Raw genomic sequence first — 26,684 nt, forward strand, 5'->3', positions numbered from 1 at the left:
ATACACTGAATTTCCATATATATTTTGATCTGTTTCTGAGCTCTGCAGTCTGTTACAAAGATTACCAGTCTTTCAATTATTTTAAGTTGCTATATGCTTTCATATTTCACATTGCTAGTCCATACCACATTATTATTATTTTCAGGATTTTTTCCTAGTTATTCATGCATGTTTATATTTCCTGAGGGACTTTGGTATCATTTTGTCCATTTGTAGAATCCTACTCATATATTTCTAAAATTTTACTTTGAAAATTTTCTAACTTACACAAATCGTGAAAGAATAATATCAGGAATGCCAATATACTTTTCATTTATCACCATACCTAATATTTTGCCACTTTTGCTTTTGTTTTCTCCAAATGTGCTTTTGTCCCCTCCTGGATAGTTTATGGTAAGTATGGATTTCAAAATCACACCTCATGACACCATGACATCCCTAACTATGTCAGTGCCCCATTCCTATAAGGATGAGGACATTTCCTGTTTAACCACAATACCACTCTCACACTGAAGAAAATAGTGAACCATCCAATATTATATTCAAATTTCCCCATGTGTCCCCAGAATGACTTTCATGCCAACCCCCACCAAGGTTCACAAATTACATTGGTTAGTGTGTCTCTCCAGTCTCTTAAATAGTCCCCCTACCTCTTCTTTTTAAAATATTTTCAAAGTAAACTTTATTTTTCAGAACTGTTTCTGAGTTACAGAAAGATTGGGAAGATGGCGCAGAGATCCCACATGTCCCATACTCAGTTTCCCCTACTGCTAATATCTTATGTTACCATGAGACATTTGATACCAGCAAGGAACCAATATTGATACATTATTATAAACTACAGTTAATATTCAAGTTTTCACAGATTTTACTTAATGTTCTTTTTGTATTCCAGGATTCCATCCAGGATACTGCTTTACATGTAACTGTGATATCTTCTTAGGTTTTTCTTGGCTGTGACAGTTTCTCATACTGTCCCTGTTACTGATGACAACTTTTCTTAAGATTTATTTGACACAGAGTGAGCATGAGTTGGGGGGAGGGGCAGAGGCAGAGGGAGAAGCAGACTCCCCACTGAGCAGGGAGCTGGAGGTGGGGCTCCATCCCAGGACCCCAGGATCATGACCTGGGCCGAAGGCAGATGCTTAAACCACTGAGCAATCCAGGCGCCCAAAGCTTCACAGCTTTGAGGAATACTGGTCAGGTATTTGGTGAAATGTTCCTCTGTTGGGATTTGTCTGATGTTTTTACCATTATTATATTGGGATTATGTGTGCTATTGTTATCACATCAAGGGTACCCATCTTTTTAAAAAGATTTTATTCTTGAGAGACTCAGAGAGAGAGAGGCAGAAACATAAGCAGAGGGAGAAGCAGGCTCCCTGCAGAGAGCCCAATGCGGGGACTCCATCATAGAACTCCAGGATCACACTGAGTTGAAGGCAGATGCTCAACCACTGAGCCACGCAGGCGTCCCAAGAGTACATATCTATTAACATGACTTATCACTGTTGATCTTATTTTTGATCACCTAAGTTAGTGTTTGTCAGATTTCTCCACTGTAAAGCTACTCTTTCCCCATTGCCATACTGTATTCTTTGGAAGGAAGTCACTTTGCATAGGCCACACTTAGGGAGTGGGGAGTTATGCTCCACCTCCTTGAGGATGAAGTATCTACATCAATTATTTGGCATTCTTCTGCACAGGAGATGTTTCTTCTTTCCCACTTATTGATTTATTCAATCATGTATTCATATAAATTTGGGCTTTTTTTAATACTCTGGGTTATCATGTAACACTATTTTGGGGTTGAAATTATTTCAGTTCTGGACACTGATAACTTTTTCATTGGACTCCTGTGTCTCTTTGACATACTCCCATTAGAGTGGACTTCTTTATTTTGTTTTCAGCTCTTCCTTTCTGGCACTACAAGATATTCCAGGCTCATTGTGTGTATTTCCTGCCCCAGTCCTAGAATCAGCCTTTTCTCCAGGGAACCTGGTGCCTTTTATGGAAGGATAGTATTAGAAATCAGGATCTGGGCCCTGGTTGTGCCCAGTGCTGCAGGGGTTTTGTTGCTTCGAGGCCCTTTCAGCTCACAGGGCAAGGAAACATATGTGTGTGCGCTAACCTGTGCATATACACACACACATATAAATATTTCTGGATGTAACCTCTGTATTTATATATATATATATATATATATATATATATATAGAGAGAGAGAGAGAGAGAGAGAGGCAGAGGGAGAAGCAGGCTTCATGCCGGAGCCTGATGCGGGACTGGATCCCAGGACTCCAGGATCACGCCCTGAGCCAAAGGCAGGCACTGAACCGCTGAGCCACCCAGGGATCCCCTGTATTTCTATTTTTATTTATTTATTTATTTATTTATGATAGTCACACACACAGAGAGAGAGAGAGGCAGAGACACAGGCAGAGGGAGAAGCAGGCTCCATGCACCGGGAGCCCGACGTGGGATTCGATCCCGGGTCTCCAGGATCGCGCCCTGGGCCAAAGGCAGGCGCCAAACCGCTGCGCCACCCAGGGATCCCCTGTATTTCTATTAAGTGGAATGCAAGTTCATACTGATGTTCCATCCATCACCACATAAATCTTTCTAACCACCTCTCCTGCTGATCTGCAGACTTCTACTCCCACACTAAGAAACCTGGTTCCCACCATCTGCTGCCCATTTACTTGAATTGTTTAAATCCAGTATATACAGTTCCAGAAACATTACCCTGTACTCCCATGGAAGACATTTCAAACTAGAGCAGCAATTATGTATCTCTGTTTGCCATTAGTTTTACAGACCTCACTCATTTCCAAAGTTAATTAGTCAGCACCCCCGCCCCTTCAGTGTGTTTGTTTCACAAATTTGTAATACAGATAGCTTTGTCACCTCTTAAAATCTTTAAAATGATTTTTTAAAATTTGTATACACCAGGGCTCACTTTTCATGCCCTAAAGTTCAATCGATTTTGACAAATCTACAATGTTATGTATCCACAATTGCATTATCATATAGAATAATTTCAATAGCTCTAAAAATCCCTTGTGCTTCACCTACTCAACCCTGTCCCTTTCCCTGGGGCTCCAGTTTACGACTGATCTTTTTATTGTCTCTATAGTTTTGCCTTTTCTAGAAAGTCATATGGTTGGAATCATGCAGTAGGTAGCCTTTTTAGACTGGCTTCTTCTACTTAGCAATATGCATTTAAGGTTCTTTCACGTCTGTTTGAGGCTTACCTAATTTTTAAAATCTCTGAATAATAGTCCATTCGATGAACATTCCACAGTTTGTTTACCTATTAAAGGACATCTCCAGTTTTCAAAGATTATGAATAAAGCTGCTTTAAACATTTGCATGCGGGTAAAACCCAAAAAAACGTATTTGCATGCATGTTTTTGTGTGGACATAATCATGTTAGTTTGGTAAATATTAAGGTGCATGATTGCTGAATTATATGGTAAGATTATGTTCAGCTTTAAGAAATTGCCAAGCTATCTTCCAAAGTGGCTGTGCCATTTGGTATTCCCATCAACAATAAATGAGAATTCCTGTTGCTCTGCATCCTCATCAGCAACTGGCATGATCAGGTTTTAGGTTTTAGCTATTCTAACAGGTGTGTAATGATATCTCGATTGATTGATTGATTGATTATAATTTATTTACTAATTTTAATGAGAGAAAGAGAGTGAGGGAAATGGGCAGAGGGAGAGGGAGAATCTCAAGTACACCCTGCTAAGTGCAGAGCCTGACATGAGATACCATCCCATAGCCCTGAGATCATGACCAGAGCCAAAATCAAGAGTGAGTCGCAAAACTGACTGAGCCACTCAAGCACTCCATGATATTTTATCTTAATTTGCAGTTCCGGGATCCCTGGGTGGCGCAGCGGTTTGGCGCCTGCCTTTGGCCCAGGGCGCGATCCTGGAGACTCGGGATCGAATCCCATGTCGGGCTCCCTGCATGGAGCCTGCTTCTCCCTCTGCCTGTGTCTCTGCCTCTCTCTCTCTCTCTGTGACTATCATGAATAAATAAATAAAATCTTTAAAAAAAAAAAATTTGCAGTTCCCTAATGACAAATGATGTTGAGCATCTTTTCATATGCTTATTTGTCTCCTGTCTTTTGATGAAGTATCTATTTGGATCTTTTCCTCAATTTCAAATTATGGTGTTTGTTTTCTTATTGTTGAGTTTTTTTTGTATATTTTGAATACAAGTCTTTTACAGATGTGTTTTTTTCAAATATTTTCTCCCAGTCTGTGGTTTGTCTTTTTATTCTCATGACAGTGTATCACAGTGAAGTTTTTCATTTTAGTAAAGTCCAACATACCAAATTTGTTTTATGAATCATGCTTTTGTTTTGAATTTAAAATCTCATTTCCCAAAGGAGAGAGGGAAACAAACCATAAGAGCCTCTTTTTAAAAAGATTTATTTATTTTAGAGAGAGCAGGGGGGAGGGGCAGAGAGAGAATCTTCAAGGAGACTCCCTGCTGAGCATGGAACCTGATGTGGGGCTCCAGGTGGAACTTGATCTCATGACCCTGAGATCATGACCCTGAGATTATGACATGAACAAATCAAGGTCAGATGCTTAAGTTACTGAGCCATCAGGCGCCCTACCATGAGAGACTCGTAATGGTGGAGAACAAACAAGGTTGCTGGAGGGAGGTAGGTGAGGTATGGGCTAGATGGGTGATAAAGATAAAGGAGGGCACCTGTGATGAGCACTGGGTGTTGTATGTAAGCAGTGAATCACTGAATTCTACTTCTAAAATCAATATTGCACTGTATGTTCACTAAGATTTAAATAAAAAAATTGAAAAAAATAAAAGCTCATTTTCAAACCCAAGGTCACCTAGATTTTCTCCTGTTTCCTTATAGAAGTTTTATCGTTTTTTACTTTATTTTTAGGCCTACAATCTATTTTGAGTTAGTTTTTGTGAAAGATGAAAGATCTGTGTCTAGGTTCAGTTTTTTTTCCATACAGACACTCGTTTCAACACCATTTGTTGAAAATACTGTGCTTTCTCCATTGAATTGTCTTTGCTCCTTTGCCAAAAATCAGTTGACTATATACGTGTGGCTCTATTTCTGGTTTGTCGACTCTATTCCATTTATCCATAATATCCACTCTTTTGTTAATACTGTACTGTCTTGACTACTGTAGCTTTATACGAAGTCTTGAAATTGGCTAGTGTGAGTCTTCCATTTTTGTTCTTATTTTTCAGTATTGTGTTGGCTGTTTAGGGTCTTTCATCTTTTTCTGTAATCTTTACACCCAGTTTGTCAATAACTACAAATAACTTGCTAAGATATTGATTGGAATTGCTTTGAATCTATAGATAATGTTAGACAGAATTGATATTAATATTGAATCATTCCAATTTGTGAACATGAAGTATCTCTTTATTATAACCAACTGAGCTACCAAGGTGCCCCTATTTCTTGTTCTTTTCCACGTAGAGATCCTGTACATATTTTGTTTAATTTATATGTATTTCATTATTTTGGTGTTGCAAATGGTATTGTTTTTTTTAATTTCAAATTCCAATTTTAATTATTAGTATTTAGGAAAGCAATTGACATTTTCATATTAACCTTATGTCCTACTCTTTGTTATCATTCTTTTTAAAGTTTAGGAATGAATATTAAATTTTGTTATTTGCTTTTTTTGTATATATTGATATATTCATATGTTTTTTCTTCTTTTACCTATTAAGGTGGTAAATTATAAGAATAGCTTTTTAAAAGTTGACCCATCTTTGCATTCATGGGATGAATCAGGTATCCATTAAAAAATAACAGCTTACCACAAATTACCAAAACTGGAACAGAAAGAAATAGAAAACCTGAAGAGGCCAATAACCAGGGAAGAAATTGAAGCAGTCATCAAAAACCTCCCAAGACACAAAAGTCCAGGGTCAGCTGGCTTCCCAGGGGAATTCAGTCAAACGTTTACAGAAGAAACAATACCTATTCTACTAAAGCTGTTTTGAAAGATAGAAAGGGACAGAATACTTTCAAACTCGTTCTATGAGGCCAGCATCACCTTAATTCCCGAAACCAGACAAAGACCCCACCAAAAAGGAGAATTGTAGACCAATATCCCTGATGAACACAGATGCAAAAATTCTCAACAAGATAGTAGCCAATAGGAAGCAACAGTACATTAAGAAGATTATTCACCGTGACCAATTGGGATTTATCCCCCAGATGCAAGGTTGGTTCAACACTCGTAAAACAATCAATGTGATAAATCATATCAACAAGAGAAAACACAAGAAGCATATGATCCTCTCCATAGATGCAGAGAAAGCATTTGGCAAAATACAGCATCCATTCCTGATCAAAACTCTTCAGAGTGTAGGGATAGAGGGAACATTCCTCAACATCTTAAAAGCCATCTACGAAAAGCCCACAGCAAATATCATTCTCAATGGGGAAACAGAGAGCCTTTTCCCTAAGATCAGGAACATGACAGGGATGTCCACTCTCACCACTGTTATTCAACATAGTACTAGAAGTCCTAGCCTCAGCAATCAGGCAACAAAAAGAAATAAAAGGTATTCAAATTGGCAAAGAAGAAGGCAAACTCTCCCTCTTCACAGATGACATGATACTGTACATAGAAAACCCAAAAGCCTCCACCCCAAGATTGCTAGAATGCATACAGCAATTCAGTAATGTGGCAGAATACATAATCAATGCCCAGATATCAGTGGCATTTCTATACTCTAACAATGAAACTGAAGAAAGAGAAATTAAGGAGTCAATCCCATTTACAATTGCACCCAAAAACATAAGATACCAAGGAAGAAACCAAACCAAAGAGGTAAAGGATCTATACCCTCAAAACTACAGAACATTTCTGAAAAACATTGAGAAAGACACAAAGAGGTGGAAAAATAATCCTTGCTCATGGATTGGAAGAATTAATATTGTGAAAATGTCAGTGCTACCCAGGGCAGAATGTACACATTCAATGCAATCCCTATCAAAATACCATGGACTTCCTTCAGAGTTGGAACAAATCATCTTAAGATTTGTGTGGAATCAGAAAAGACCCCGAATAGCCAGGGGACTATTGAAAAAGAAAACCAGAGCCAGGGGCATCATAATGCTGGATTTCAAGTTGTACTACTAATCTGTGATCAACAAGACAGTGTGGTACTGGCACAAAAACAGACACATAGATCAATGGAGTAGAATAGAGAATCCAGAAATGGGCTCTCAACTCTATGGTCAACTAATATTCTACAAAGCAGGGAAGACTATCCACTGGGAAAGGACAGTCTGTTCAGTAAATGGTGCTGGGAAAATTGGACAGCCACGTGCAGAAGAATGAAACGAGACCATTCTTTTACACCATACCCAAAGATAAACTCAAAATGTATGAAAGATCTAAATGTGTGACAAGAATCCATCCAACTCCTAGAGGAGAACACAGGCATCACTCTTTTTGAGCTTGGCCACAGCAACTTCTGGCAAGATACTCTATGAAGGCAAGGGAAACAAAAGCAAAAATGAACTACTGGGACTTCATCAGGTTAAAAAGCTTCTGCACAGCCAAAGAAACAGTCAACAAAACTAAAAGACAACCTACAGAATGGGAAAAGATATTTGCAAATGACCTATCAGATAAAGGGCTAGTATCCAAGATCTATAAAGAACTTCTTAAACTCAACAGCAAAGAAACAAACAATCCAATCATGAAATGGGCAAAAGACATGAACAGAAATTTCACAGAGGAAGACATAAACATGGCCAACAAGCACATGAGAAAATGCTCTGCATCACTGGCCATCAGGGAAATGCAAATCAAAACCACATGAGATACCCCCTCACACCAGTGAGAATGGTGAAAATTCACAAGACTGGAAACAACAAATGTTGGAGAGGATGTGGAGAAAGGGGAACCCTCTTGCACTGTTGGTGGGAATGTGAACTGGTTCAGCCACTCTGGAAAACTGTGTGGAGTTTCCTCAAAGAGTTAAAAATAGAGCTACCCTACAATCCAGCAATTTCACTACTGGGGATTTACCCAAAGATACAGATATAGTGAATTCAAGGGGCACCCGTACCCCAATGTTTATAGCAGCAATGTCCACAATAGCCAAACTGTGGAAGTAGCGTAGGTGTCCATCGAAAGATGAATGGATAAAGATGTGGTCTACATATACAATGGAATATTACTCAGCCATTAGAAATGACAAATACCCACCATTGCTTCAACGTGGATGGAACTGGAGGATATATGCTGAGTGAAATAAGTCAATCGGAGAAGGGCAAACATTATATGGTTTCATTTATAAGGGTAATAGTGAAAAGGATTAAAGGGGAAAGGTGAGAAAATGAGTGGGAAATATCAGAGAGGGTGACAGAACATGAGAGACTCCTAACTCTGGGAAACGAACAAGGTATAGTGGAAGGTGAAGTGGGTAGGGGGATGGGGGGACTTGGTGATGAGCACTGGGTATTATACTATATGTTGGCAAATTGAACTCCAATAAAAAATATACAAAAAAATAACAGCTTGCTAGGATTTTTGTTTTTCATGATTTTCTTTAATGTTAACCCTGCCTTTATAATAATTTCTTCAAACCATAGGTTCACTAGTAAGACTAGAATTCTGCTAAAAGTTGGATTTATTTCCTCCTTGGTTATTTTTTGAAAGATTTGTTTATATTTTAGAGAGAGATAAAGAGAGAGTGGGAGGAGGGGCAAAGGGAGAGGGAGAGTCCCAAGGAGACTCCATGCTAAGTGTTGAGTCCTACACAGGATTTGATCTCATGACCCTGAGCTCTCAACCTGAGCCAAAACCAAGAGTCAGTCACTTAACCAGCTGAGCCATCCAGGTGCCCCTATTTCTTTTTTTTTTTTTTTAAATTTTTATTTATTTATGATAGTCACAGAGAGAGAGAGATAGAGAGGCAGAGGGAGAAGCAGGCTCCATGCACCGGGAGCCTGATGTGGGATTCGATCCCGGGTCTCCAGGATCGCGCCCTGGGCTAAAGGCAGGCGCCAAACCGCTGCGCCACCCAGGGATCCCCAGGTGCCCCTATTTCTTCTGTGGTTATTAAGGGCACTGACCTCCTTCTCTGCCATACTTTGTGCACCTTTCTTCTTCCAGTCAAACATTTATGATGTAATTTCGTCCATACAAGAATATATGGGGCATTTATATAGATGAAGCTTAGTAAAAGTGACATTTGTAAACTTACCATCAAACTTAAAAATGAGAGTATTACCAATACCATTACATCAACCTTTTATGTTTAGTGATTTTTATGTCTTCTTTAAGAAATCTTTCCCTATTTTGAAGTCTTTCAAATTTCTTCTAAAGTTTTGTTTTTTTTAAATGTAAGTAGTTATCTAAAATTGTTTCATTTTTGTATATGGTGTGAAGAAGAAACCCAATTGCATTATTTTTCACATTGATTGCTAATTGTCCTAGTGCCATATATTGCAAAAAGAAAAAAAGTCTGTTCTTTCCTCAGTGATCTGAAATGTTATCTGTGAAATGCATCAAATTCCCTCTTGTGCATGAGACGATTTCTAGGCTCAGCTTTGTTCGATGTATATACCTCTGCATCTCTAGCACACTATTACTAAAAGCTAGTAAGTTTTGGAATAGTAAGGTAGATCCCCCTAATTTGTTCTTCTGTATGTTTGTCTTGGCTATTTGGGGGTATTTACCTTTCCATTTAAATTTTAGAATCAGCTTGCCAAGTTTCATGAAAAACCTTGTTGGTGTTTACATTGTAATTGTGATAGATTTGTACTTTAAATTGAGTGGTGGAGGAAGTGGAGACCGAGTCTCCTATTTATGGTTTTTATGGTGTAGCCGTCTCTTTAAATATTGTCTGATGTCTTCCAATAAAATTTCATAATTATCTGCATACCGTTTCACACACATTTAGTTATATTCATTTCACACACACTTTCTCTCTCTCTGTCATATACGTATCCCATATATGCTATGTATATTTCTACCTTTGTATGTTTATTCCTTATTTAGTTTTGCTAATTTTAATAATAGCTTAAAAACTTATATTTCTAAATTTCTTGTGGCTGTTATATAGAAATGCAATTAGTTTGTATATGTTTATTTTACATCTAGCCTCATTGTTATTAAATTCTTTGTCTACAGACTACTTTGAGATTTTAGTTTAGTTAAATAACTTATCTTTTATTGTCTCAATGTGCAAGCTAGGGATTCTTGTAGTCCAATGTTGAATAGAGGTGGTGATAGTGGACATTCTTTTTTATTTTATTTTTTAAAGATTTATTTATTTGAGAGAGAGAGAGAGAGAGAGAGGCACGCAAGAGGCAGAGAGGGAGAATCTCAAGCAGACTCCTCACTGACCCAGGAGTCTGATGTGGGGCTCCATCTTGTGACCCATCAGATCATGACCTGAGCCAAAATCAAGAGTCAGATACCCAGCAGACTGAACCACGCAGGCGCCCCTCTTGTCTTGTTCTTGATCTTACAAAGAATACTTCTAATTTTCATGACTAGGAATACTGTGCACCACTAGGAATAATCTGGTAGATTCCCTCCTCAACAAATGCTTTTAATTTTGTCCTCATGAATAGTGATCACATTTTATCACTTACGTTTTCTACATTGATTAGGATTATTTGCATGACTTGGCTCGTTTGTTAAATACAGTGTACTGGTTTCTGGATCTCTTGATTCTTGTCTCCCAATTCACCTGCTTGGCCTACTCTGTGGAAAAGCCCTGATTTCTTTAAATTTTTTCTTGTGGCACTTGTCCTGAAGTTTGTCTATAGGGGGCGCCAGAGACATGGCAGAGGGAAAATTTTTGCTTCCTGGTTCCGGTGGCTAGCATAGCAGACCCCTGCTGGGCATGAGGCTTTTCCAGCACCAGGCTCCCTCCGCACCCCACACCACTTTCTCAGTGCCCAACTGGTACAGGGCATTGTGGCCAGCAGCAGTTCTTGGCCAACAGCTTCTCTTTAAACCCTCCCAAGCAGTAATACACCAGAGTACTTCCAGGGTGTCATCTATGGGTACAACATTATCAGATACCCCTGAGGCTGATTTCTGGCTGCTGTTAGAGGGGAAATTTGTAGAAAGTTCCACCGGTGTGGCACCACAACCTAACTGCCATCCTTTGAGTTGCTTCTAGTCCCCTTCAATAAGATTTCAACTCTTGGCATGGGAATACTTTTCCTTGGGAACTTTATCTCTGCCCTGGAAGGGAATTCTTCCTTGGGTGTTCTCAGCCCAGGGGGTGGTAGTATTCCTTGGTTAATTTATCTCAATTCCGGGAAGGAGAACTCTTCCTTGGGTACTATAGATCAGCCATGGGGTGAGGGACTCTTCCTTGGCTATTCTGCCTTCAGCTATGTGAGGGTGTCTTGCTTGGGTGACTATTTTAGCCCTGGAGGAGAACTCTCCCTGGGGCACACTCAGCTGCGTTGATGAGGGGTCTTTGAGTCCTGCGAGGAGGATCTCTTCTTTGGTACTCAGTACTGGGGGAGGACTTTCTCATGGGTGCTCCCTATCTCTGCTATATTGGGGGAAGGGACTTCCCTTGCTTATCAACCCTGCAGTGGGGAGTTCCTTTCCTGATTGCTTCACCTCAGCCCTGGTTTTGGGGCTTTTTCTTAGATTCTGTATCTAAGCCCTATAAAGGGAAACTCTTCTATGGGTGCTTTACATTGTCCTGGGGTGGGGGCTCTTCCTTGAATGCTCTCTTAGACATGGAGAGAGAGGGGGCTTTCACTTGAGTGCCCTGTCTGAGGTGAAGCAGGGAGGATATCTTCCTAAGGCCCTCTATCTCAACCATGTTAAGGGAGGAGTTTTCCTTCAATGTTTGCTCTGAGCCATAGACAAGGGGATTCTCCCTTGAGTGCTACAGCTCTAATTCTGGAGGGTGGGTTTCCAGCACCACAAAAATCTTCTGCGGTGTACTGAGTCATAGTTCGGCTTCTCCAACAAGACCTAGACTTCACCCCTTTTGGGGGTGGGGGGATCTTCCTCTTTCTCTCTAAGTCCTGGAGAGGGGGGAGGAGCAAGATGGCAGAAGAGTAGGGTCTCCAAATCTCTAAGTCCTGGAGAGGACTTTTCCCTGGGTGTTCTATTTCAGCGCAGGTGTGGCACTCTTTCTTGGGTGTTTATGTCAGCACTGGGGGGAGGGGTTTCCCTTAGGCACCCTGTCTCAGCTATGCAGTAGAGGGATTTTCTATGGGTGCTATATTTCGGCCCTGGTTAGGATACTTCTTTTGGTGCTATATTCAGTGCTAGGAGGGGTGCTTTTCCTTAGGTGTTCTTTCTACTCCCTGAAGAGTATCTTTTCTCTGGGGCTGTATCACAGCCCTGCTGAGGATGGGAGAGACACATTATATCTGCACTTGTAAAAGAAGTCATTGGTACGAAGGCACAGGACAGGCAATAATCCTTGTCTCACAAAGACTAGACTTGACGATATTCCACCTTACCCCAGTCTTCAATTGATTAGAGTTTCCCTTAATCTTTCTGTGCTTTGGTTTTCTTATTTATAACAATGAGGATGATAATCCCACCTAGTTCACAGGGTTCTGCAAAGGATTACGTGAGTTAATACATGTAAAACATTTAGAGGGGTCCCTGGGTGGCTCAGCGGTTTAGAGCCTGCCTTCGGCCCAGGGCGTGGTCCTGGGGTTCTGGGGTCGAGTCCCACGTCAGGCTCCCTGATTGGAGCCTGCTTCTCCCTCTGCCTGTGTCTCTGCCTCTCTCTCTAAATAAATAAATATTTAAAAAAAGAAAAAAGAAAACATTTAGAATAGTCACTGGCAGCTAGTAAATGCTGGAAAAATGTCTGCACTCTTCTATTGTGGGAAATGCAAATTGCATAAAAAATTCTTTCTTGTGGTTTTGTTCAAATAACAGGGGGCATAGTTTTGGTTATTCTTGACTGATAACAGCTTAAAGATAACCTTTTTTTAAAAGATAACCTATACTTCTGGTCCTTATCCCCTGACGTTGAAAAGCACCCCTCTCAACCAGGCACCTAGGTGGACATATTTGAATCTCTCTGTGTTTGGGGACTTAAATTTTTAAACTACCCTACCCTTCACCATCTATGTGCGGCATTAGGTAAGTGGTAATCAATATTTGTTAATGATTAGTTTAAAGTATAAAGAGACCCCTATACACACACACACACACACACACACACGTGCACACATGTGAATGATTTCCCCTAATGAGGGTTGACACAGAATGGATTACACTTCTTCAATGGGTAACCATGTGTTTGGTGATGAGAGTCACTCATTCCCCAAACATTTTGGTTAATCATGGTGGTATCATGTTTGGCTTTGGACAACACTTTGTATTTTCACTTCTTCCTCATTCCACTTAGATTGGATTAAAATTAAGTTGCATTTCTGAGAACAGAGCATGTCTTGGTGAATGGTAAATTTTTGCCGCATGATGAAAATTTATTTTAATGACACAAATGCATGATTTTAGACATATATGCAGACTTTCCGACTCTGCAATGGTTGCATTGTTATCATTAATGGAATATGTTGATTGATTTTTTTCAGGGAATGATGACTGATGAAACAGATGAGTTTGCCGCAGGGCTTGAAAACAAAATGAAAAGTCCTAGAGAACCCAACAGTACTTTGTCATCTAAGAGAAGGTAGAGTATGGCCTTGCTATTGATGAAATAGGAAGGAAGAAGGTAATTATGTCTTGAGAAATAGATACAAGCATGTTTGGAAGTAGAAGGGAAAGTATCTAATAGTTGCAACCATTTGGAGTTGCTGCAAGGATTAGTAAGAAGAAGCAGGTCTCTTGGGCAGTTGGAGATGCTGGGCTCAATGGGACGATGGGCCTGCACTCACTCTCTGTACATCCTCACCTCCTGTTCATCCTCTAACCCAGTGCGGTCTGGCTTCTGCCTCCTCTGCTCCACTAAAACTGTCCTTGTCAACCCCCCGGTGTCTGCTGCATGTTGTCTTTAAATACTCAACAATATTTGACACAGTCATTCACTCAATCCTCCATGAAAACCTTCTGAGGCTTCCAGAACCCACATTTTCCTCATTTCTTCCCCCTTACTGGCACTCTTTTTCATTCTACTTTTCTGGTTGTTTCTTTTTATTCCCATCACTGAATATTTTGTAGGGCCAGTAAGCCAGATCCTGGGCCTTCTTCCCTTGAATATACTCTCTCTCTAGATGATCCCACATAGACTTGGAACTTTAAATATGACTATGTGTATTTCAACAAATTCCCAAATGAATACCTCTAGATTACAACTTGCTCCTGAACTCCAGACTCAAATTCAAATGCGTACATGGTATCTCCACTTGCATGTCTAAGAGACATTTAAAACTCGACCCATTCCATGTGTTTAAACTGAACTCCTGACCTCCCTCCCTTGCACACACCTTCTCTACATACAACACTGTCTATTTTGGCTTTTGGTGTTATATCTAAGAAATTATTGGGACACCTGTGTGGCTTAGCTGGTTGAGTGTCCGGCTCTTGGAGCTGGCTCAGGCCATGATCTCATGAGTTGTAGGATCGAGCCCTGCATTGCGCTCCGTGCTCAGTGGGTACTCCGCTTCCTGATTCTTTCCCTCTGCCCCTACTCTGCTCTCTCTAATGAATAAGTAAATATTTTAAAATAGAAATTTTTGTCAAGTCCAATGTCATGAAGCATTCCCTCCATGTTTTCTTTCTTTCTTTCTTTCTTTCTTTCTTTCTTTCTTTCTTTCTTTCTTTCTTTTTCTTTCTTTCTTTCTTTCTATTTATTTTTTATTGGTGTTCAATTTGCCAACATATAGAATAACACCCAGTGCTCATCCCATCAAGTGCCTCCCACAGTGCCTGTCACCCAGTCACCCCCACCCCCCACCCACCTCCCTTTCTACCACCCCTTGTTCGTTTCCCAGAGTTAGGAGTCTCTCATCCCTATGTTTTCTTTCAAGAGTTTTATACTTTTAGGTCTTACATGTAGGTCTTTAATGCATTTTGAGTTAATCTTTATTTATGGTGTAAGATAAGGGCCCAACTTAATTCTTTTTTGTGTGGGTATCCAGTTTCTCCAGTACCATTAAAATTTTTTTAAAAGTAAGCTCTACACCCAGTGTGGGGCTTGAATTCATGACCCTGAGATCAAGAGTCACATGCTCTACTAACTGAGCCAGCCAGGTGCCCCCCCACTGCACCCAATAACATTTTTTGAAGACTCCTTTCCTCATTGAGTGGTCTTGGCATTCTTATAGAAGAACATTTGACCATATATACAAGGATTTATTTCTAGGATCTCTACTCTTTTCTATTGGTCTATTTGTGTATCTTTTGCCAGTACCACACTGTTTTACTCAAACTTTGTAATACATTTGACAATCAGGAACGTGAGTCTTCCAGTTTTATTCTTCCCTTTCAAAATAGTTTTGGCTACTCAGTGTCTCTTGAGATTCCATATGAATTTTAGCATGCATTTTTCTATTTCTGCACAAATTGCCATGGAGATTTTGATAGGGATTGAACTGTATAGATTACTTTGGGCAGTATAACCATCTTACCAATATTAAATCTTCTAACTCATGGACATAGATGTCTTCCCATTTATTTGTGTCATCTTAATTTTTTTGGCAATTTTTCAAAGTAAACTCTAACCAACATGGGGCTCCAACTCATGACCCCTAGATCAAGAGCCACTTGCTCTACTGATGGAGCCAGCCAGGTGCCCCATTTCAGCAGTATTTTATTGTTTCCAATGTACAAGCCTTTCACCTTTTTGTTAGATTTATTTCTAAGTATTTTATTTTTATTTATTTATTTTTTTAGTATTTTATTTTATTTTATTTTTAATTTTTTTTTATTTATTTATGATAGTCACACAGAGAGAGAGAGAGACAGAGACAGAGACATAGGCAGAGGGAGAAGCAGACTCCATGCACCGGGAGCCGGACGTGGGATTCGATCCCGGGTCTCCAGGATCGCGCCCCCGGCCAAAGGCAGGCCCTAAACCGCTGCGCCACCCAGGGATCCCTAGTATTTTATTTTTTAAAAAGAATTTGTTATTTATTATTTATTATTTGACAGAGAGAGAGAGAGAGTGAGCGAGCACATGAGCAGGGGGAGGGGCAGAGGGAGATGGAAAGGAAGAGAGAATCTCCAGCAGGCTCCCTGCTGAGCATGGTGTACAATGTGGGGCTTGATCCCAGGACCCTGAGATCATGACACGAGCTGAAAACAAGAGTTGGATGCTTAACTGACTGAGCCACCTACGCGCCCTCTAAGTATTTTATTCTTTCATTTTTAAATAAAACAGTCTTTAATTTTTATTTATATAGTTGTCTCTAAATAAAGGCTTTTATTTTTTTAATTTAAATTCAATTTTGTCAACATATAGTACATCTTTAGTTTCAGATGTAATGTTTAATAATTCATCAATTACATATAACACCCAGTGCTTATCACATCACATGCCCTCCTTCATGCCCATCACCCACTTACCCCATCCCCCCATCCACCTCCCCCTTCAGCGACCCTCAGTTTGTTTCCCAGAGTTAAGAGTCTCTCATGGTTTGTCTTCTCTGATCTCTCCCCATTCAGTTCCCCTCCTTCCTTTATGGTCCCTTGCACTATTACGCATATGAATGAAACCATGTAATTGTCTTTCTCTGATTGACTTATTTTACTCAGCATGATAGATACCCTCCAGTTCCATCCACATTGATGTAAATGGTAGGTATTCATCCTTTCTGATGGCTGATGTGATATCTCACATCTTTGTTATCCATTCATCTGTCAAAGGACATCTCAGCTTCTTCCACAGTTTGCCTATTGTGGACATTGCTGCTATGAACATTGGAGGGCAGGTGCCCTTCATTTCAATACATCTGTGTCTTTGGGGTAAATACCCAGTCATGTAATTGCTAGGTTTTGGGTAGTCGTTTTTAACTTCTTGAGGAACCTCTGCACTATTTTCCAGAGTGGCTGCACCAGCTTGCCTTCCCACCAACAGTGGAAGAGGGTTCCCCTTTCTCCATGTCCTCACCAACATTTGTTGTTTTCTCTCTTGAATTTTAGCCATTCTCACCAGTGTAAAGTGGTATCTCATTGTGGTCTTGATTTATATTTCCCCGATGACAAGTGATGTGGAGCATTTTTTCATATGCCTGTTGGCCACATGTAGCTCTTCTTTGGAGAAAGATCTGTTGATTACTTCTGCCCATTTCTTGACTGGATTGTTTGTATTTTTGGGTATTGAGTTTGATAAGTTCTTTATTGATCTTGGATACTAGCCCTTTATCTGATACGTCATTTGCAAATATTTTCTCCCATTCTGTAGGTGGCCTTTTAGTTTTGTTGACTGTTTCCACTGTTGTGCAGAAGCTTTTTATCTTGATGAAGTCCCAATAGTTCATTTTTGCTTTTGTTTCCCTTGCCTTTAGATATGTGTCTTGTAAAAAGTTGCTTTGGTTGAGGTCAAAAGGTTGCTGCCTGTGTCCCCCTCTAGGATTTTGATGGATTCCTGTCTCACATTTAGGTCTTTCATCCATTTGTACTTTATTCTTTTTGATGCTATTATAAATGGAATTGTTTTCTTCATTTCCATTTCAGATTTTTCATTGTTAGTGTACAGAAATGAAACTTATTTTTATGTATTGATTTAGTGTTCTGCAACTTTCCATAAAGATTCACTTTATAGTCCCATGCACATTGTAAGCTCCTTTTTGTGTCCCCCACACTGTCTTGCACAGCATAGGTGTTTTAGGCACCTTTTGGTTAATGACATTTCTGTTTATTTTCAGGTTTAAAATATTTTTTTTCAATTTTTATTTATTTATGATAGTCACAGAGAGAGAGAGAGAGAGGCAGAGACACAGGCCGAGGGAGAAGCAGGCTCCATGCACCAGGAGCCCGATGTGGGACTCGATCCCGGGTCCCCAGGATCGCGCCCTGGGCCAAAGGCAGGCGCCAAACCGCTGTGCCACCCAGGGATCCCTATTTTCAGGTTTAAAAAAAAAGATTCACAACCTTGAGAAGTTATTGGAAAAAGTAATTCTCACCATCTTCACAACAAAGTTAATTACAGCAGAAACATAACTCGTTATCACAACTATCTCTGAGAAACAAGGATAAGTTTACTGTGCTGTAGAGTGGTGCTGGATATTACTGGTTTCCTAGAATGTGGCACTCAAGGGAATTGCCTTCCAGAGGTTAAGAAAAAGCAATGGAGCTTTTTATAGTTGTGATTCTCCATCAGTAAAGTTTGGCTTTGACCCTAAGAATATCCTTTGAAACGATAGTTTGCTTTCTTATTTGTTTTCCCACTTGAGGAAGGGTATGGTGTTAACTCTCTAGGTGAATCCTACTATAGTCCTGGTATCTGCAGCAGGTCACGTTGCTGGCACTGGCAACTGTCTTCTTTCACTACCATTGTTCTCTGCCACACCTTAGCTCCTCACGATTCTTTACCTGGGGAGATGAATTGAACATTTCATTCATTCAATCATTTATTCATTTATGAGAGAGAGAGAGAGAGAGAGAAAGAGAGAGAGAGAGAAAGTGCATGTGCAGACCTGAGAGAGCAGGGAGGGGGAAGGGCAGAGGGAGTGGCAGAGAATTTCATGTGGACTCCATACTGACTGCAGAGCCCAATGCAGGGCTTGATCTCATGACCTTGAGATCATGACCTGAGCTGCAACCAAGAGCCAGACGCTCAACCGACTGAGGCATCCAAGTGCCCTTCAAACCTTCATTCTTGAATGGTTTGACCATCTAATGGTCATTAGATGTTCTGTCTCAGTTTGACTTTTTTTCAGCTCCACTGACAAAAGTGTAAGATATTTAAAGTGTACATCATGATGATGCAATATATATACGCTGTCCATAGACTTTAATCACAAAACATGGGAGTATCCAGAAGCTCTCTAGACATGTCAGACATACTCTTCCATAGCTCTTTTGTAGTAGGAACTCAATTTCCTTTGATAGTCAGGTTCAGTCACCCCAGTTGGTAGCCCTTCTTTGCCTGTTAATTGAGAGGTCTGGGGAGTCCAAAGTGGTCAGCTGGAAGTCTCAACTTCCTATTCAATGGAGTAATTGTTTTAGCCCCTGGTGAAAGCATTTATTTCTTTAGAATGAAGACTTCTAGCCCAGAAGAGCTAGAGCTCTTGTCGTGGGGACAGGAAGCAAAAATTTCGTATGGTTTTGCTAGGTGTAATAGGAAAGGCACTCCCATTTCCATACCTTGATTGCAGGATCCATAAATCCATGTGATAAGAGGAACAGCACCATATACCTGTGCATATAAATACTTAGCTAGATCATGACCATCTCCTAGAGGCTTTCTCCAGACCATCAAGTTACTGCCACTTATGGGTTCCTTGCTTAGAAGTGATGCTATTTGGAATACCTTGGTGGTGAATAAGGCATTTTTTAAATCTACAAGTATCGATGTCGCAAAAGTGCTACAGGTGGAAAGGAAAATCCATATCCAGAGTAAGTGTCTATTTGAATAGGCACAAAGCACTGCCCTTTCCTTAATAGAAGTGTTCCATGGTGAATTCCCTGCCACTTGGTAGCTGGCTGATCACTCTGGAGACTGGTGTCATACCAGGGGCTCCATGCTGGCATCTGCACCTGGCAGATTGGGCACTCAGCAATGGCTGTAGTGAGATCAGTGAGTGGAGGCCCATGTTGCTGAGTATAATTTCCATCCCTGCCACTTGGTCACTTAGTTCTTGAGCCCACTGGATTCTGACATGACTGCTGGGGAAGGGCCTGATGGATATTTACATAGTGGGTCCCCTAGCCATCAGATTATTAAACTTCTGCACCAGTAAGATTATTCTTTGCTGATCACCCATGGGACACACTTATCTTCATATCATATGTCTGTTCAGACAGGTGTATCCACATACCTCTTCCTTAGACCTCCTTATCACAAACTTTCAGTCATGTATTTTCAAAGTCCCTGACCATTCAGGTAATTACTCAGACATGGCCTATTCATGGTTATACACTCATACCTCTGGTCATTTCTCCTCCAGGCAGAATGAACAAGCAGGCACACTGCTCAAAATTTTCCCTCTGGGAGGCTTACCCTTCACCAGTGTCCTTCATGGCTGTCCCAGGTGGGACTGCAGTGCAGCAGCGTCCACTTTTGGCCTGTGTGGTAAGCAAGATTCTAATTATGCACTGCCACCCCTCCTCCCCCAATATTCCAGTCTTCTGGTTTATTTGAACAGTAATATGAGCACTACTGTGGTGGGATTTTTTTTTTACTGCAAAAATGAGTATTTTATTTTGGTAGCATTGAAAGGAAAACAACACAATGGTATTTCTACCATGAGGTGAAAACAATGTTTAAACATCATTATCAATCAAACATACTCCAAATGAGAGTATGTTTTATGAAGGTACCAAAACACGGGCAAATATTAACACAATGGTACAGGAATCTGTAATACTGAAAATAACTCTCTGACAGAGTGTTTAAAAACATATTTTTTGAATTCTAAAACCAGAAGCAATCCCTTCCAAACAACTGTGTCAGGAGTGAAACAGCATGTTCCATTAATACTCTAAAATTTCATTGTAATACTTTTTACTGCTGTGACACTTTTATATAAATTTTGCTGTACTTAAAATAGGCTTTGAAAGTGGAAAAGTATACAATGTTCTAGATAAAATGATTAAGGGATGCAATTCAATAAGGTTTCCCCTCCTCTCCCTTACTATCAATGATTACCTTTATAGGGGTTGAATTTTAAAATATACCCCCTCCCTCTGGGGCACCTGTGTGGCTCAGGTGGTTAAGCATATGACTTTAGCTCAGGTCATGATCTCAGGGTTCTGGGATTGAGCCCCACGCAATTGTAGTGGGGCTCCCTGCTTGGTGGGGAGCCTGCTTCTTCCTCTGCACCCCCCACCTCATGCTCACTTTTTCTCTCTCGCTCAAGTAAATAAATAAAATCTTCAAAAAATGAAATAAAATACAACCCCCAAATGAAAACCTAAGTTTTAAATCTTAATCAGATATAACTGGAAAAGTAGACTTATATTTGAATACCTTTTATAAGACCTTTTCTAGTCCCAATTAGACTAATATCTGAACTAGAAGACTCACTTTTGCTTTTGTAATTGTGATTTTTCACTGCTGTCTTCTATAGCTTTTACAGAGCTCATGGTCCCTAATACCCCCCCACCCCCATCCCTGTTTCCTGGGTGGGGAAATGGCTGCCATAATAAACTTCTCACTGATAGAGTTTCTGGAAACATGTGCTGTTTGTTATTATGTAAGAGGGACTCAATTTGGGCATTCTGGGTGGATGGCCTACAGGTTTTCTTCTGGTGCATACCGGTCTCCAGCATGAAAAATGCTAGGAACTTGGGGAACCACACTGTCTAAAAGGTTGGCAGCCAGGGTACTGTCAAATATTGAAGAATCTGGTCCCAGTGATAATCAGCATCAGTACAGAAAGTGTCTGTGTTCAACTCAGCTGTTGATACGCATCCTGGGTCAAGGCCAGCCCCATATTGTGGTCGGTGGTTTGCCAAGTTTTTATCGTCAGCTCATCAGCAGTGCCAGAGAAACTGGGCCCCTATAGAGAGAACATCACACTCAGGATGTTCTTGCTGCTCTAACTCTCCTACCTTTTTGAAGACACAGTAAAAGCCTGAGGCTAAGTAGTGATCCTTGTCTAGCATAAGTGTAAATCCAGCAGAGTCCTGAGTATTTTTTAAAAGGTTTTATTTATTTATGAGAGACACACAGAGAGAGGCAGAGACATAGGCAGAGGGAGAAGCATGCTCCCTGAGGGGTGCTGGATGCAGGACTCGTTCCCAGGACCCGGGGATCACGACCTGAGCTAAAGGCAGACGCTTAACCGCTGAACCACTCAGGCACACGGTCTTGAGTATTTTTTACCGTTTCCTATACAAAATGCAGCTCCCCCACTGATGTTTGGTTTAGGAGAACTTGGCCCCTCCCCAGTGGCCGAAGGAGTGGGGGAACTGGGCGTGAAGCACCCCATCTTCCAAGCTGCATTTTTCTGTGGGGCAATCTCTGGGGTCACTGTCCAGAGACTCATTAGGGAACAACTGGATGGCTCCAGGACAGACACCTGCGGGACCAGACAGAAACTGAAGAGGCTGTCCCCAGACTCCGAGGCTGCCCTCACTGACTCACCCCAGCCCTGGAGGAGGGGGTGCCTGGAAGCCCTGCACGTCCCCGCCTGGCAGCTGCAGTGCAGCCAGCGCTGCAGCCACTGGGAACCGCAACTCGGAGCCCGCGGGGCCCGCGGGGAAGGCGCCCCACTGCCGCTGGACAGCACCTCAGCTCTGCGACCTTGCCCTTCAGCGCCCTCGCCTCCTGGTCCTCGCTGCTGCAGCAGCCCCACAGCCTCCTCCCACCCTGGCGTTGACCTTCTGTGATGGGCTTTTGCAGCTGGCAGAAGCTCTCTATATCCAGTGTTCCTGGGATGGGCCTGAGGCTGGGCCTTATGCACACAGGTGAGTCCTTTAAAGGCAGGCAGCTTGCTCGATCAGGGAACAGAAGAGGAATTCAATAAGGATTTGCCAGGCCTTACAGCTTTGCAGGTGTAGGGGTCTGCGCCAGGAAGGCAGGAAGGTGTGCAGGAGGACCTAGGAGCTGGCAGTGGCCCCTGGCTGGCACCCAAAAAGGCAATGGGGACCTCATTTTTACAGTCCCAAACACGTGAATAGATCCTCAACATATCAGTCAGGAGGGAGCTGAAAATCAAAACCACAATGAGATCCCACTTCACACCCACCAGGATAGCTGTTAACAGGTGTTTAACAGGTGTCCTGAGGAGACTGGGACCCTCCAACACTGAGGGTGGGAATGCAAAATGATGCAGCATCTTGGCAGAAAAGGCTGGCATTTCATTAAAAAAAAAAAAACTACACATAAAGTTACCAAATGATCTAGCAATTTCACTTCTAGGTATATACTCAAGAGAAATAGAAGCATGTGTCCACACAAAAATTTGTACATGAACAAGACCCAACATTGTATTGCTTCCACCTCCCTACCCCACCCTTCAGAACCATTCTCACACATTTACCCCAGGCTACTATATGTCTATTGGAAAAGTCGTGCTGTTCTTTGGGTGAATATCATGTCTCCTCATGGGTCTCATTTTTTAACTCACTGTTTTGGCCCATGGGCCCTCAAGTCTAGGTATAGATAGGTTAAGGAGCAGTGAGAAGTAGTGGTGGGAGCTACAGAGGAGGATCAGCAGAGCCCTGCCAGGTCACTATCTCAGGTGAGACCCTTAGAGGTTCTTCAGGCAAATGGGAAATAACCTCCTCAGGCAAGAGTGGAAGGGATGCTTCTACTGGCAAAGACACTTCACATAATTTAGAGATTTGGGGACCCAGACCCATTGACATGTGCTCATATATTCCCATTCCAATTTCCAGTATCCTATTTCTCCCAGTCAGTACCCTAACATGAACAGAAGAGACCTGTGAGGTTCTGAATTTAATTTGTGTTGTAATTCAGCCACCTGAAGATGACACTTTGGATCTGGACTCCTCAAATCTTGTGCCCACAGCTACAAGAGATAATGACGTCTTTCAGGCCTGTTACAGAACTTTCCAGGTCCTTCAAGTTCTGAAGCTCAATTAGAAACATCAAATCAGGGGTGTCTGGATGGCTCAGTCAGTTAAGTGTCTGCCTTCGGCTCAGGTCATGATCCCAGGGTCCTGGGATTGAGCCCTGCAACAGGCTCCCTGCACGGTGGGGAGCCTGCTTCTCCCTCTCCTTCTGCCTGCAGCAATCTCTTCTTGTGCTCTGTCTCTCTGTCAAATAAAAAATAAATACTATCTCATTTTTTTTAAAAAAAGAAAGAAACAACAAATCAGCTCCATAATGCTCCTTATTTTGATGAAAATATTCTAACATATCATATACTTGGTCACCTAGAGACTTGTCTTTTATAGGCACTTGATTATAGGTATCTTAAGGTGAAAATTTCAGTAATGCTTTGCCACTTCCTGCTGTGGATTAATAGTGCCCACTATACTGTTGGAAACAGGATCATTAAAGCCTTCCAATCTAATTAGAGATGTCTTCCAGAGAACCCAGTACAAATTCAGAGAACACTGTTTTTTTTAATCTTATCAGTTTATTTGAGGGAGGGAGAACACTGAGGGAGAAGCAGACTCCCTGCTGAGCAGGGAGCTTGATGTAGGGCTTGATCCCAGGACCCTGAGATCACGGCCTGAGCCAAAGACCCACACTTAACTGACTGAGCCCTTCAGGCACTCCAGAGAACACTCTGTTAAGATTCTGTTCCTTTGGAACAACTCTCAGTACCAGAATCTGTATCAGTCAGCCTTCAACCAGAAACACAGAACTAATGGGAGATTTTAATGTGTGTATGTATATTACATATAGGAGTCTATATATAATGAACTTGGTTGCTATGTGGAACTGGTTCAAGCAGTCCCTTAAGGTATATTTTGGAGCAGGTCAGGCAGGTAGGAAGGGAAGACCATGTGCGGGATAACTAGCACATTCTATGCTTTTAAAACACCAAAAGAGGGAGATGTTGGTCAAAGGGTACACTTGTGGTTACATAGGATGAATGAGTCTAGAGATCTGATGTACAGCATGGTGAGGATAGTTAATACTGTATCAAATCCTGGCAATTTGCTGAGAGAGTAGATTTCTGGTGCTCTCACCACCCCCCAAACACAAAGAAATTATGTGAGGAGATGGAGATGTTAATTAGCTTGATTGTAATAACCATTTAACGATGTATACGTGTATCCAACATTGTGTTGTAAAACTTAAATGTGTGCAATTTTTTATTTTAAAAAATAATTTTAAGAAACACTAAAAGAAAAACAAGATATTGTAAAGTTTTCCTTTCACATTTATACAAAAGTTTATATTTGGCAGTGTTATGCTCTTATTAATTTGACAGATGTTTTACATAAAAAAGACTTTGTCTTTATATATATATAATACATCTTATTGGTTTTTCACAATTTCATTAATGAAATTATGCTAGAGAAATTTCCAGTTATATTATATCTTTCCTATGATTTGTCATTCTCTCATAGAAAAATAAATTTACCATTTTCTTTTAAAAAATTAAGAAGAGATCATAAGAATTTGGACTTTGAAACATCTCTCATTGTCATCAATAGTATTTGTTCATGTGTAGTACTGAAATGTTGAACTTAACAGTGGAATGATTTAAAAAGATGGATTTCAAAACAGGGCAACGTTCAAGATATCAGCACAGAGGGGAATCTCACAAGTCTAGAAGCAGGTGGTATAATGGGATTAATAAGGGCTTGGGGGGCGGCCCTGGGTGGCTCAGTGGTTTAGCGCTGCCTTCAGCCCAGGGCCTAATCCTGGGGACCCAGGATCAGGTCCCACGTCGGGCTCCATGCATGGAGCCTGCTTCTCCCTCTGCCTGTGTCTCTGCCTCTCTTTCTCTCTGTGTCTCTCATGAATAAATAAATAAAATCTTAAAAAAATAAGGGTTTGGTCATCTCCCTCCCTTAGCATTCAGCCAGCTGCAGAAAGAGTGAGGGGCATAGATGAATATGGATGGATAGATAGATTTGTTAAAGAAAATTGGCCTTACACAACTGTGGAAGTAGGCTCTATAAGGCTTTTGTCACCTCAACTAAGAGTCGGGAGGCAATAAATAGGTTGGAACCCACAAACATGATCTGGAAAGCATAAGGACAGATTGAAGTACATACTCATCCTTGTTGCCTCTGGCCTTGGTGAGGATCATAACCCACAGAAGCCAGGAGGGCCCTTTACATGGAGCTAAGCCCACATGCCTAGCCCAGAAGATAGAGCAGCTGAAGGAGGATCAAAGGGAAAGAAGAGAAATTGCAGAGCCAGCTGCTACTTCACCGGGTAAGATCAATCAGCAACAATGTGTGTGAGCTACAAAACGGCTGCTGCTTCTCCTCAAACACCATCCCCAATCTCCAAAGAATCTGCCTGTGGCATACTCTAACCAGATATATACTGGAAAGGGGATTGCAGGTGATGTAATTTGGCCTAGGCAAATCGACACATTACAAGTGATACCATTGTCACTTTGGCATCCATGCCCATCTCCTTAAATCATACTTAATCTCTACAGACAATGCAAAGTCATACTTCTGCCTAACATGACACATCTCTCCCACCTACAACTGAGAAAATTCTAACCCTTCCCTAAAAAAGGGCACTAAGTCCTATATTTTCTCATCTCGTTCATTCTTCTGCTACGCAATTCACCTCCCAGTTTAAGATCCTATACCTTGGGTTGCCTGGGTGGCTCAGCAGTTTAGCGCTTGCCTTCGGCCCAGGGCATGATCCCGGAGGCCTGGGATCAAGTCCTGTATCGGGCTCCCTGCATGGAACCTGCTTCTCCCTCTGCCTGTGTCCCTGTGTCTGTGTCTCTCATGAGTAAATAAATAAAATCTTAAAAAAATCCTATACCTTAAATACTGAAAAAAAAGTTAGTAACACATCTTGTGTTACAAGATAAGGGGATGAGAGGGTGTCAAACCCAAAATTATTTGCTTAATATATATGTGAGTAAATTCCTGTGAATATAAAGAAGTAAATACTCATTATTATCACAGTCCTTTTTTCTGCACATGATTATGTGATTACTTCTTCCACATTGCACATTCT

The 26,684-nt window shown here is 41.1% G+C and overlaps 1 pseudogene; it reads right to left on the reverse strand.

Moving 5' to 3' along the window:
- Positions 1-21,152: 21,152 nt before the first annotated feature.
- On the reverse strand, positions 21,153-23,188 carry LOC144308810 (alpha-1,6-mannosyl-glycoprotein 2-beta-N-acetylglucosaminyltransferase-like; annotated as a pseudogene).
- Positions 23,189-26,684: the final 3,496 nt, after the last annotated feature.

This window comes from Canis aureus, chromosome X (assembly GCF_053574225.1).
Source record: "Canis aureus isolate CA01 chromosome X, VMU_Caureus_v.1.0, whole genome shotgun sequence".
NCBI lineage: Eukaryota > Metazoa > Chordata > Mammalia > Carnivora > Canidae > Canis > Canis aureus.